Consider the following 14334-nt stretch of genomic DNA (forward strand, 5'->3'; position numbering starts at 1 on the left):
TATCATTTTCGAGTTATGCCATTCGGGCTGACCCCTGCCCCAAGGGTTTTCACCAAACTGATGGCGGTAGTGGCAGCAAGTCTCAGGAGAGGGGTGACTCATGTGTACCCCTATCTGGATGACTGTTAGATCAGGGCTCGTTCACCCGAGCAAGCGCAGGAACATCTCAGTATCACCTGCCACTCCCTCAACAGATTGGGTTTCTCCCTCAATTTCAAGAAGTGCCATATGACACCATTCCAGAGACTCTAGTTCATCGGAGCAGTCTAGGATACTTCCTCTGGGAAAGCCTCACCTCCCGAGGTGAGAGCTTAACACATTCAGCAGATGGTAATAAAGTTCCAGAATGCCCAACATCTTCCGGCCCTCTATATTTATTTAGAGGTTGCTCGCTCTCCAGAGGCCCGATTGAGAATGAGATCCCTTCAATGGGCGCTCAGAACTCGGTGGTCTCAATTTTCAGGGAACATGTCAGAGCTTCTGCAAGTTCCGAGCAGAGTTGTTAAGACCTAATTTGGTGGGCTTGCGAGGACCATATTCTCAAGGGACAATCTTTTTGGGAACCATGGCCAGAGATAACTGTAGTGACGGATGCCTCACTCACGGGGTGGGGAGCCCACACCAATGAAGTGACAATCAGCAGCCATTGGTCTCCATCGGAGTCCAAACTACACATCTACCTTTTTAAAGCTGAGGGCAGTAGGACTAGCGCTGAAGGTCTTTCTGCCCTCGGTACAGGGAAGAATGTCCTGATAATGATGGACAACACAGTGGCCATGTACTACCTCAACAAGAGAGGGGGTGTAGGGTCACCACCACTGTGCAGAGGGGCAATGCAGCTCTGGTTCTGGGCAATACAAGAAGGAATATCTGTGAGCAGTTCACATAGCCGGAGAGCAGAACACAGCGGCAGACGCTCTGAGTAGGCAGAGCAAAGTCTCCCACGAGTGGGAACTAGTTCAGGAAGTCCATAAACATAGATCCTCACCCTTTGGGGAACCCCTAAAGTGGATCTGTTCGCGACCAGTGTCAACGGGAAGTGCGGTCAGTACTGCTCAAGGGAATTTCCTCCAAGAGGAGCTCTAGTGGACGCGTCCGTAGTGGACTGGGAATTTCCACTCCTGTACGTGTTTCCTCCAGTCCCTGTGAATCCTCATATATGATCAGGAGGTTGAGAAAGTTCAGGAAAACCATGATCCTAATTGCTCTGGGTTGGGCCAGGAGGACGTGGTACCCGGACCTCCTGGACATGTTCATCTGCCCTCCAATACGTCTTCCACAAAGAGAGGATCTTCTCTCGCAAGAGGAAGGTCTGGTTCTCCATCCAGAGTTCAAGACACTCTGCCTCCACGCATGGTTTATGAGAGGCTTCGATAGAAGGATTGGGACCGCCTGGATGGCGTAAGGGAGATTTTGCTTTTGGCCAGAAGGCCAGCAACCAAATAATTGTACCGGTGTCGTTGGAATAAATTCAGTAACTGGTGTAAAGACAAGAATGTGGACCCTTTTCAATGTGGCACTCCTATGGTGCTTCTTTTTTGTTGCATCTGGCTAATCTGGGACTCCAGATTGGAACAATAAAGGGATACCTAGTGGCGCTTTCCATCTTTAAGGGCTCCTCAGAGGAGGTTTCTTATTTCAAGATAAGCATTAATTGTCCAATTTCTGAAGAGACTCACTAACTTGTACCCTCCAGTAACATTTCATGTCCCTGGTTGGGATTTAAACCTTAAGTTAAAGTTTCTAACATCTATTCCCTTAGAGCCTTTACATTCCTGCCCGTTAAGGCTCGTAACACTGAAGACTGCTGTTCTTGTAGCACTAACATCAGTCCGCAGGGTAAGTGAGTTGCAGGCTCTTTCAGGCAAACCTCCTTATACTACTTTTCATAAGGTAGTCCTTGGAGTTAAACCATAATTCTTGCCGAAAGTAGTTTCTGACGTTCATGTGTCCCAACTTTCTACCCTCTTCCTTATTTTTGCAAAGAGGAAGAGAGGTTGCATAGACTAGACCCAAAAAGCTCTCTGAGCTTTTACATTGCGAGAATGGCAAAATTTCGCTATGACAACCAACTTTTTGTGGGTTATACCGGTCCTAAATTAATACTAGCGGTAACAAAACAAACTATATCCTGGTGGTTTACACTGGCTATTGGACAGTGTTACAGACTTGTTGGAAAGGACCCACCGGGAGGGCTTCAAGCTCATTCCATGAGGGGCATGGCAACTTCCGCAGCTCTTCGAAGGGGTGTCCCCGTAATTGACATTTGCTCAGCTGCAATTTGGGTGTCAATTCATACATTTGTTAAGCATGACTGCTTAGACTCCTGTTCGTCTCAAGAAGGCCTTTTTGCCAAGGCAGTCCTTCATTCCATTCATGATAAATCTAAATAGTACTCCCTCCTCCAAATTGTCCCTGTTTCAGGAGTCTATCAAAGATGAGGAATAAGTAGGAGGAAACAATCCATTCGCAGAACAAGTTATTTAACAACTGGTAATGTTCTTTTGACTGGATGTTCCTCCCACGTATTCCTCATCGCCCCTCCTAGCCTACCCTGCTGTACTATTTACGTGAATTACACTCTACGTTTCCTGAGAGCTTGCAGTCGGGGGTACGCCTGGCTATTTCCTAGAGTTATGGAACGAAAAAACAGAACCGAAGCCAATGGGCGCGGCACAATCTACTTGTACTACTGGTGACGATGGCACGCCACGGCAGAGGCGGCCTTCAAGGGACAACAATGCCACAACATCGTGCATAGTGCCCTCTGGCGCGAATTCAATTTTTCCGATGCAGCAAAGCTGGCGAGATATGTATATCAAAGATGAGGAATACGTGGGAGGAACATCCAGTTGAAAAAACGTTACCAGTTGGTAAGTAACTTGTTCTTCTCGAACATGGGTACCTCGTGACATGACCACACTAGGTAGTAAAAAAGTTGGTCTGTCCAGCCAGCCACATTCAACATTAGTCTTAGCATTTGGACATTTGCAACTTCCAAAAAGATGTATGGAAAAACTAAAGGACGACACAAAACGGAACACTAAACACTCAATTGTAAACTTTTTGTGGTATGATGCACCCAAAAGGTTAACCTAATGGACTTAACGCCTGCAGGTATTGTACTATACCCATTACACTTATTAGGTTCAGGTGTAGCTTTTTACTCAAAGTTCGTCTAGCAGCCTACACTAAATCTCAACAGAAAATATCCCGGTTAAGTCACAGCTTTCATGGAAGTGGTTATATGCATCCACCCCAGAGTTGCACACTGGCCCCCTGAGTAGAACTCAACACAGTAATGCAAAGACACATTTATGCTCTCTTCAAACCTATGCCTGAAACATTGATACCTTGCATATTAAGTTGCTTTTCTAATAGTAGTTACTTCATTAGAAGATTAAGTAAATGACATTCTCGTTTTGTTACAGAACCCTTTGTACCCGTTCACAAGCACAAGATGGTTTTAATCAATTCCCCTTCGCTTTTCTCCAAAATACATAACAAATATTCCATGTCAACCAATCCAACAGTTTTTTTTTTTCTTTCCAGATTCTAAAAGAGCTTTGCGCACACACTGGATGTCTGTAGGGCGGTAATGTTCTACCTTTAACAAAGCCAAAAATATATACGGAAAAGCAGCCAACTCTTAATTTTCCTTTGCAGTGAGGCGAGAGGGCTCACGCCAAGAACCCATTACACATGTAGCATTGCAGCAACATTGGCCTTTCTTGCTAATGTACCCCTAGATTTACCATTATGCTACGGGAAGTTGCTGGACCAGCTTTATCCCAAACATCTGAAGGACTAAGTGAAAACACTTCAAAATGGAGCAATTGAAAAAAAGTGCCAAAAATCAGCTAAACCAAGGTTTTAATCAAAGTACTTCCTTGTGCCAAAAATAAACCTTACGGTGAGACCTAGTGTTCAACATGTGCTAAACCAAACAAGTTTGTCAAACCACAAGTTCAGAGTGACAAAACTGCAGGCAGTGATTGTGCTGTTTAAAAGGGGAGGAGTTACAAGTGGACTCTGGACTTGAAAGATCGTTCAAATTAGGCGCAAGTAGTTACCAGGGCAAAGTACTTCTTTTTGTAATTGCATCGGCACCATGTGTGTTCCCAAGTGTTAAGGTTAGTCGCAGCATACTTTCACAGGCAAAAGATCACAGTATTTCCGTATCTGGACAGTTGGCTATTAAAGGGAACACCCCAGCAAATTCCAAGAAAGCACAGAAAAAGAGAATTCATTGCATTTATCAACTAACGTTCGCAATAAATGTGCAAAAGTCAAGCTTAGTTCCACGTCGACACAAGGTTTTTGGGGGCAATCCTGGACATACAAAAGGCAATGGAGTGCCCATCACAGCAAATGGTTTAGGCCCTTCTGCTGCAAGTGCCATTTCCTCAATCCAAGCAGTTGAAACAGTGCGCACAGTAATGAGAGGAATGGGAATGATGGTATCATGCATAGACCTTATTCCATTTGCACACCTGTGCATAAGTCCCCTGCAGGAGTGGCTGTCAAGCTAATGGTCACAAGTAACATGCTACTTGGACAGTCTCAACCTTTTGTTTCACAAAAGGTTGAAGGACTTAAAGTGGTGGACTGTGATACACCTGTTAAGAGGAAAACCTTTGTGACTCCAACAGTGCACGTGTTAATAACGGATTCATCACTGCCTGGCTCTCGGAGCACATGGACACCTAAACAGGCATCCCTACATATAAAGTGGGAAGAACTGCTGGCGATCAAACATGCTTGATGTATTTTTCAGACACTAATTCACAACAAGAGCATCCTCAAATACGGACAATGCAACAGCCATGTTCTACTTGAACATGATGGAATCCACTCGCTGACGCTTGATAATAGTTCAACAAATATGATGGTGCATACACCGGCCAGTGTTCATTCAAGCAAAGCACATGTGCCAGGACTGCACAATTGTCTCTCAGATAGCCTTAGCAGGCTACTGTTTTAGAAGCATGAATGGGAACAGATCTGCTTGACATGGGGTCATCCAGACATAATTTGCAGTGTATATATAAATACAAAATGCCTCATCTTTGCATCCAGGTACCCACAACCAGGTTCTCTATGTATCTCAGTATAGATTAATTGTTTATGGATATTTGCTTGTGCTTTTGCCCCCCACTTACCCCTCCTGCGCAAGGTCCTCACAAATTACTCGAGTTAAGTTTTAACGCTTATCCTTGTTCAATTTATTTATTTTATTGTGCATTTGTAAGGCACTTATACAATTAAATTGTGTTTCAAAGCACCCACAGGGCAACAGGGAGGGAACATGGGTTTGAAAATCAACAAAACAATGAAAGATGGAGGCGGATCTACTAGGCCTTGTGAGCATTCAGAACGTGCAAGTGCAGAGAGAGAGCGAAGGATTGAGGGGTGGGGGGGGGGGTAGAAGTACAAGGTTTACCATGAGGGAAGTGCTAGGGAGTGATCCGTTGTAAGTGTCTAGGTGAGTGGTTAGCTGCCTATAGATAAATAAGTGCAAGCCTGTGGTGGTATAGGCCAGTGGGGGGGGGGGGCCTAAGGCAAGTGCTGGAAGCGTACAAGGGTTTAAGGCGATTGGGTATGGGAGGTAGGGCTCCATCGGACACATAAGGGCTCTGGTTACCAATCTTAGCAACTGTGGTGTTTTAGCAGAGGAGTGATGAAGGGAAGGAGGAAGTGAAAATGAAAGTCTTGAGGAGCTTCCGTGTTAATTAAACATAATCAGCAGAGACCACCCTTCAATCCACGATTTATGAACTTGCCAGCCTGGCTCCTTATCAATTTAGTCAATTGAGCTTGTCTCAGCATGGGCATAGTATGTGAAGTCAGGAAACCAAACACAAATCGCTGCTATTTCAATAGTTTGAAGGGTTTATAGTCATTGCATCGAATGCAATAGCATCAAATGCCATACCAGAGAAAAAAAGCATTGAATGCATTTTTTTCATTTTTTTTCTCGATGGGGGCCCTGTTTTTTTAACCTTTAAAACCCATTTTAATTAAACTAAACCCTTTACCTTTAAAAAAAAAAAAAGCATGCAATGCTTTTTTTTCGATGCTTTTTTTTCCTCTGGTATGGCATTCAATGCTATTGCATTCGATGCAATGACCAGATACCAATTGAAGTAGTTTGTGATATGGCTCAAAAAGAAACTGATCAGCCCCCTTGCCTGTTCTCCAGTAGACATTGTTGCCCATCTTCTGTTTCTTTTAGATTCCGGTTCAGCATACAATTATCATGTGGTATATTTAACAGTATACACTACCTCGCAACACAATGTGCCTAGGGAAAGTGCCGGTGGGCAAAGCTTTCATGGTAAGGGTAAATCACATATTTACTCCGGTGGCACACCCACCGTTGGGATGGGGTCTAAATACAGTATTACATAGGCTAATGGGTTCCCCATTTGAGCCTATGCACAAAGCTTCCCTAAAGGACCGTACTGATATGGCGGTTGTCATGCATGCCAATCATATCAATAGACTGGTACGTGAACTTCAAGGTCTCTCTGTAGAGAACTTTTGTCACAAATCACAAACAAAAGGTTTTGTTTGGAACTCCCCCCGATTTTTCTCGCAAGTTCATTTCGAAATCTCCTTGTCAAGAGCCTCTGATTTGGCGAACCGTCTTCCTAAAGGGAAAAAAGTTAATTTTTAAACAGGGATACGTTAGGAGCTACGGTGTGCATTTAAGCTAACTGCCATTGCTATATACAGAGAGCCCCTAAGTGTGCCGTGGCCTCGGGAAGGTGGAGCTTCTAACATATCCCCGTTTGAACATTACCTTTTTTTGGTTAAGGAAGATGGTTCATCAAATCAGAGGCTCTTAGTCTAGCCTGCTCCATTTCCGGGTAAGTGCAGACCTATTTTGTTAAGTCTATGACCAAGTTCCTTTTTAGGACCTGTGTACTAACTAATGTCAGTGTCCCGCAGGACATCCCGAACCCCATATCTGTATAGCGGTCTCCAGACTCGGGCGTCACTGACAGGTAACATTGATATTCTGTTGCGCCTATTCAAGGGTCTGTGGTGCTGCCTTATTACAGATTCCTAAAACACAGCATTCCAAATTTAACTCCTACGTGCACAAGTTTTACCATGCATGGCAAGTGTCTTGTGTCCCCTTCTGGCGCACTTTTAGAAGAAATTTGCTATTCAGCAATGACTCCAGAATATACTACCCACATCCACCAGTTCTATATTCTTTGTAGAGCACCACAGGAAATTCCATCTAATGACATTCTATTTCAATTGACCATCCTGATGAAGGCCCATCAACTACAGCACTTCAACTGCTCTTACAGGCAGAAACGCATTGTGTCGACAACCAAACAACCATAGAGTGTTTATCTTGCACACTGTTTACCCAGCTGATTAAGCATGCATATTGTAATACGTCTCCTATAAAATGCAGGGGCAGTCTCGCAATAGTATAATTCATCGTTTGTGGATTGTATGACGAATTTGTTTGTTAATGTTTGATTATTATCCTGTTCCCCCTCTTAAAATGTATTCTACTGCTTTAATTTGTTGATTTTGCATGTCTCATTTAGTTGAGCACATTAAAGAGAACATTTTATTAGGGGGGTACAGTATATTCAGGTTCGCCCTTATTTTCATGTTTAATACATGGGTCTACCTGTTTAGATCAGGGAATTGCCAGGTCCCCTCCATTATATTAAAATTCCAAGAAGGGCAGTGACTGAGACTTGCGCCTTCTTGTTCAGCTTCATTGTTTTTTCCTTGTGGTGGGGCAGCATCTTCAGAGCCTTGTAGGGCTCTTAGATAGCTGGCTTTTGGCAGGTTCCTCCTCCTGGCTCTCCTCTGGGTACAAGTGAGCAGGGCTGGGCACATCTGGATCCCATCCTTGACTGGGGTTTCCCAGAAGCGTTTATCCTTCTCCCCATTCAGGTTTGTAATGCTAGAGGCTGATTGGTCATTTTCCCTATATCAATACCCTCCCTTCAGTTACTTCCTTATTTGTATCTGATCCAGATTTGTTAATTGGGGTAGGGTCTTGATCCCCTCAAATGAGGTCTCCACGGTTTTAAAGGGTGGTGTGGTAGTCTGCGCCATCTTGGATTTTACCTTGTTGAGCAACCTGCTGTGGCACACCCACACAAGGGCACCAGAGCAGATGAAGTCCGAGTGCTACATGTGTATGCTTCTGCGTCCTGTTCACAGATCAGCTAAAGCGCGTTTTAGTCCATAACGAACTTCACTGACTCCCAGCGATGATAAAAGTATTGCTGGGTATGTAATATCTGCCATATGATCTTATGTTTTCTCAGAGGCGATTTATTTACTTTAAAATATTAGTTGAGCGTTTTATGCAAAACAATCCTGTAGGAATAAAACATTTTCAGATAAGTTATGACTTGGGTGCCGTTAAATGGAATTTCATGAAACATCCCAAAATAGTCCATATGGAATTCTTTTGGGCAGTTCTGTTCAGTTTTCGCCACTGAGCGCAAAGTTAACTGGGGGCGCGGGGGGTGTGGGGTCCGACGGGTCGAAAAATGTTTTTCCAATGTGAATTCTCAAAGGCCAACCACTACTCAACTACTGCAAAAAATGGAGGGACGGATTTGCACCAAATGTGCATGAGAAGCTTGAGTCTTGACTCAAGTGTGTCCAAAATCCTATATTTTGAGGGGGCGCTGTTGAGCAACGTTCGGGAGGCGGAGTGACAGCTCTGTAGTCGGGAGCTCTGAGACCACCTGCAGCTTGATCGGCCTGGGAGGATCTTGGCCAGGTGCAACCAGGCAGGGCAGTCTGTCCTGCAGCTTGGGAGAAGGCTGGTTGTCGGGAGTGGGCCCATTGGTCCCTGGCCCCTGGGTGGCCTGGAAGGGCTGACCGCTCTTGGAACTGTGAGCGGAGGTTGTGGAGGATGAGCTACAGGACCCACATGGTGGTGCCTTGCCATGTCAGGAGCAGGGAGCAGTTCCCCACAGGGCGGTAACACTGGTATTGAGCTGCAAGCCTGCTAGGAGAGGCGACTGAGGCCTGGGCTCCTGGGTGTGCGCTTCGGGCTGTAGGACCAAGGGAGCAGCGTGAGGCTGGAGCATCATGGGGAATCATGTGCCTGTGTGCTAGAGCAGCCTCGGATCTGGGCAGGAACACGCAAGGCCCTAGCCCTTGAAGTCGTTGGAACGGACTACGAAAGCCAGGAACACTGCTGGATGCTTGGGGGTACCTAGATGCAGTAGAGTTGCTAAACATTGCAATACTGCGTTATGAGCCCTGGGCGGCTGCATTAAGAGTGGTCTGGAGTGTGGTGATTCAGCCAACTGCATCTTTTGTACCACAGGGGAGAGGCAGTGGTGTTGGTGCCTTGGACCTCTGCCTGCCTCCAGAAAATGCCTGAAAGTGCACTGAAAGCATGGACAAAACAAGGTCCCATGGACGCCTTCATTCTAGTAGAACTGAAACTGACTGAAGGAGGTGGAGATGCCCCTGTGGGAGAGAGCCCCCGTTGTAGCAGCTGAGCTTTTGGAGCTGCAGAAAATTCTAACTACTGAGGTGAAGGAAGGTTTTACTTCTGTCACCTCCAAGTTAGACGATAGATCAGCAAATATAGAAGCTATTAACTCTAAGCTGCAGAAGGCGCATGGAAGGATTTTCGCAGCAAAAAACGGGGTGAACATTGTGGTGGATGTCCTGGCGGCTCTGACGTCCGAGGTTACGGCACTTACTAAGACCGCTGCATCACCCAAAAGAAGTGCATGGAGCTGGGATCAAGATCAAGGCGTAATAACATTTGCATATTGGGTGGTAACGAAGGGCCCCGTCAATGGGAATATGGAAGCTTTTGTTGAAGATACACTGAGGTCGATTCTGGGCCAATCCAAACTATACCCCATGTTCATGGTTGAGCAAGCACACAGTTGACTAGCTCGGCCTAAGCCTGGTGCTGCTCCGTGCCAGCTCATTGTCAGAATCCTCAACTTCAGAGACAGGGATGCAATACTGAAGCCTGCAAGGAGCAAAGGAGAATTGTTTGGAATCCAACCAGGTGCACATATACCCAGACTTTTCAGTCGCGGTACAACAGGATCGGAATACATTTCTGGAAGTCAAGAAAATGTTGCAAAAGCGATAAATCTTATTCCATGCTTATTCCTGCCAAGTTGCGCTTCGAATTCCGAAATAAGACCTATTTTGTTTACACTCCCTTAATTGAGCACAATATACCGAAAGCCAGGAATTTGTACTTATGGGTAAAAATGATGGCCTCAGTGAGATAGTTGCACTTGGCGAATGTTTGTTTACTGGTGCATGTGGGCAAGCACTTTTGTGGAATACTGAAGTTAGAGTGGAACAGTGGACTGAGTATTGCTATATCTGTATGGCAGGTGGGGTACGATGTGTCAGCTGGAATAGTGTCAAGATGCGCAAATTACAGGTATACGCCCAAAGACATGGCGTTGGCATTACGTTTTTGCAAAAAACGCATAATATGGATAACAGCAATTTCCGGTTTTCACATACGTGGGGAGGAAACTTTTTTCACTTACTACTCCATGCAGTTTAGAGGGGGTGCTCACATAGAGTTCAGCTCTAGAAAATCTGTGCACTGGTGGATCCTGTGGGGCAGTATGTGGTTGTGTATGGTAGGTTGAAGGGGAAAGAAATGTTGCTAGTGAATATGTATGGTCCAAACATCGATAATCCCCTCCACCCCAATTCTGTACATCTATTGATATTTGCCCCACTTTCCCACTGGTGCCAATAATCTGGGGAGGGGACTTCAACCTGATCCTAGACACTACATTAGATCATACCGGGAACAGTGTCTCTTCCAACCTCCAGGACAAAGTGGATCAATTCTTTGAGAATAATGTGAGATCTGTGAAACAGGCAAGAATTCTGTGGGAGGCATTCATAGCCTATATCAGGGGGATCGCCATGTCCAGAGTTTGGGGTCTTAAAAAAATGTAGGGACATGTAAAGCAATGAAAACAAGCATCGCAAACTGGAATTGGAACACAACACTCACCCATCTGCGGACACACGAGTATTGCTGAAGCACTAACAGTTTGAGTAAGGGAACAGAACTTTTTCGGGACCTCATCAGCAGCTCGCAGGTATGGAGAAGGTGAGAAGTAGGGGAGGGCATTGGCCAATTGGTAGCAGAAGATGGAGGCGGTATTAGTATATACTGGAAAGTAGATAAGTGACACTTTTGCCGATTCTTATACAAACTTGTGCGCACAGCCTGGCACATACACACAAGCAGACAATTGTGGCTACCATGGCAGCTTGCTGTTGACACAGCTAGCTGCGGAGACCAGGATGCTACTAGATCAGCCATTCACAACAGAGGAGATTGCAAAGGCTATAGATATACCGTCTGGTAAAGCGCTGAGGTCTGATGGACTCAATGGTGAGTTCTATAGATGCTTCAAGCTGGTGGTCTGTAAATATCTGCTGGAGGTTTGGGAGAAGGCATTAGAAGATCTGATGCTTCCTTCTATGCTCCGGGAGGCAATCGTCACAGTACTTCTTAAGCCAAACAAGCCAGGATACGATTGTGGCTCATATAGGCCGCTGTCGCTCATCAACGTGGACGTCAAAATATTCGCCAACCCCGGTCATGGCTAATAGGCGCACACCCTCCATGTCTTATATCATTCATCCAGACCAATCCAGGTTTATCCCTGGTCGCTCCACTAGCTTCAATCTTATGGCACAGATTGACCCTGGGTTGGAGGTGGTTAATGGCCACGCTTGATGTGGAGAAACAGTTTCATGCCGTCTATTGGCAGTTTGTATGAGGTTGTATGGAACTGTGGGTTTGGCCCTTGGTTAATTTCTCATCTGTGATTACTGTATACCTCTCCAGTGGCTAGGCTGTGCACCAATGGAGAACTATCGGACCTAATCCCGAGGGATGCAGCAGGGATGCCCACTGTCCCAGCTACTATTTGCGATAGTTATTGAACCACTGGCTGATATGATCAGGCTTAAACAGACTGGGCAGGGAATACGGTTTGGGGGTTTTGCCAAATATATTGCTGTATGCAGATGACATCCGCAGGAAAATCTCAGACAAAGGAAGACTACTAGGCCCCAGATAGCCGATGAATTCACTTGGGCCCTGCAGAATATAACTTACCTTGGCATTCAGGTATCGCATACGAGCAACCCTCTTCAAGGGCAATTATGGTGTATGCTCGTAGATATTTGCACGCAAACTACACAGGTGGGCACAGCTCCCTCTTACGATTGCAGGCAAATGTTTGCTCTTAAAAATGGTGGTGCTTCCAAAGTTGTTATACCCATTCTCAAATATCCCTATTTGGCCAGGCCAGTCCTTTTTCAAAGACCTGGATGCATTGGTGCTGAAATTTGTAGCACACGGGTGCAGTCGACATGAAATGGTTACATGTAAATGAACATTATGAACATGGAGGGTTCATGGCCCCAAACCTTTAAGCTGTATTATATGCTAGCGCTGGGTCAATACGTGGCATACTGGTATGCAATTGGCATCACATTACCGCACGTACAGATTGAAAGAAAATCCACAGGGAAAGATGAAGCTAGGTCACTGCTACTGGCTCCATCACACTCGGCATTGGGGCCCATTTGACCTGGTTAGAGCTATAATGCAATAACGTGGAAACATTTGTTTCAACTACTGCAGGTGTAGGACCCCTATTGCAGAGAGTTCCCCTCTGGAATTGTCGAGTGCTGCCACCCACCAGAGATGTTATGCAGCAACATTAGACGGCACTCTAATACAGTACACTCAGTAATGTACACAGGCAGGTCATTCATCACGATCATGGAGGCGACCTCTGGTATACGCCGTAAATCAATGATGGTCTTACAGTATTAACGACTGCAAGTGGCCTTCTGTGTTCACTGGTCTCTTTCCTGAGGCGCTTCCTAGCATTGAACCGCAGGCCTAGTGGTGATTCTAGTTCGTGCCAAATGGCATAGGGACCTCGGATCATGCATTTCTGATATGTGGCAGAAGATGTGTACACTTGGGGGGGCGCTGTTGTGCACGTTGGAAATGGCCACCTGATTCCAGAGCTCCCGCTCCACTGAGATATCCTGCGCCATATAATCTGTTTTAACATTGCCTGCGTATCCTAAACGTTCTGGGAAGGTTGCCCGGCCATCCGTGGAGGGTCAGTCGAACTCCTGTGAATTAGAGGCCAGGAACGCCGGAGATACAGCCCCAGGCAGATCGGTCGACACACGCGGCTGAATGTATCCGGCGCCGAGTTCCAGGGAGATCCACGCGAGTGCTGCTGCGTGACTGAAGGACCGAGGCCCCTGATGGGAGGAGCCTGAACTGCAGCCCAGGCCCTACGCCCTGCTGGTAATACGCTGCGGCCTCGGGGTTGGCCGTGACGCGGTGGTTCAGTCGGACGAACCGACCCACGTTCCAGTCCGGCCCCGGTGTGTGGCGGGCCGCGGCCGTTGAGCTCCAAGGGAAAAGCCTCCTCCGGAACCTGCATTATAACACCGGGGCGAGGCGTGCGGCGGGCCTGTGATTCAGGACCGCGAGGAGGCCCGGAGACGGGAACGTCCGGTAAGGAGTCACAGCTGGGCGGCGGATGAGTTGCCGAAAAGGGACACATTATTTTCCCGGGGCGGCGGTTTACAGACCCGGCGACAATCCTCACTGAGCCGATATACTTTATCTGCCGTCCCGTTGAATACGGAGCACGTCCCGCGTCGGGGACCGGGCTGGGTCGTGACCCCCAACATATACATCAGCTGCGGACCGGAGCAGCTCAGAAACCCCCCATTTGGCCCACCACGTTCCGGCTCAGGGCTCCTTGTTTAGCCTTCATAAAGTCTCTGGCTCCTTAATCTGATCCATTCCCAGGGCTCGGACACTGCATAAGGAGCAAGGAAAGACGGCAAATAGAAATTCGGCTAACCGTGCACTGCACCGCTTCGGAACACGATTCCGACAGTATCAGGGTGACCCACAGAAGTCGGGGAAAAGTTCCAAAACTCCGGGGAAACAGAAGGGCCCAATGGATGCTTACACGGGCAGTCAGACTCTGGCTATGTCGGCTGACGAGGCCGCCACTACTGAGCCTAGTGAGAATTTAGACAACTTAATTTCAGCACCTTTTCAGAATTAGGACTCACCCACCATATTGCACAACCCACACACAACAAAGGCCGCATCCTTGACTGGATAGCTGACCTTAACTGCAACACTACCATCCTTTCCAACACTCCATGCGCTTGGACCGATCACCACCTCATTACCTTCACCATCAACAAAGGCACTCAAACACCAGAGCCTTCCCCCAATGCCCCACCCACACTCACAAGAAA

General features: G+C 46.6%; 1 protein-coding gene across 4 annotated transcripts in view; it reads left to right on the top strand.

The window, feature by feature from the left end:
• TMEM181 (transmembrane protein 181) overlaps nucleotides 1-14334 on the top strand; it is an 875876-nt gene that overhangs the window by 538966 nt on the left and 322576 nt on the right. The window lies entirely within an intron of this gene.

Source organism: Ambystoma mexicanum, chromosome 4q (genome assembly GCF_040938575.1).
Source record: "Ambystoma mexicanum isolate Mex_15411 chromosome 4q, UKY_AmexF1_1, whole genome shotgun sequence".
Taxonomy (NCBI): domain Eukaryota; kingdom Metazoa; phylum Chordata; class Amphibia; order Caudata; family Ambystomatidae; genus Ambystoma; species Ambystoma mexicanum.